The 304-nt window shown below is 37.5% G+C and overlaps 1 protein-coding gene across 1 annotated transcript in view; it reads right to left on the bottom strand.

Annotated features, from left to right (window-relative positions):
* Window positions 1–304, bottom strand: part of LOC104999961 (dystrophin-like) — a 304,788-nt gene that overhangs the window by 303,953 nt on the left and 531 nt on the right. The window lies entirely within an intron of this gene.

Here is a 304-nt window from a genome sequence, read left to right as displayed (position 1 = left end):
TGCATCGAACCTGGACTGGCAACTCGTTTCATACATGATATTATACATGTTTCAATGCTATTCTCCCAAATCTCCCCACCCCCTCCCTCTACAGTATACTAACACATATATATGGAATTTAGAAAGATGGTAACAATAACCCTGTGTCAGAGGGTCTTTATTAGCATTCTTCTCCTATAAGAGTTCCTGCTTTCTGTCAAATGCTCAAAAATCAATAAAGAAGTACTTATTCTTGTGACGCATGCAAACAAAATATCTGTATTAAGTACATAAAATTGATCATGTTGCCTGCTATACCCAGGGC

Source organism: Bison bison, unplaced genomic scaffold (genome assembly GCF_000754665.1).
Source record: "Bison bison bison isolate TAMUID 2011002044 unplaced genomic scaffold, Bison_UMD1.0 scf7180017864366, whole genome shotgun sequence".
NCBI classification, from domain to species: domain Eukaryota; kingdom Metazoa; phylum Chordata; class Mammalia; order Artiodactyla; family Bovidae; genus Bison; species Bison bison.
The sequence above is the reverse complement of the archived record's forward strand: the minus strand, read 5'-3'. Positions and strand labels throughout refer to the sequence as shown.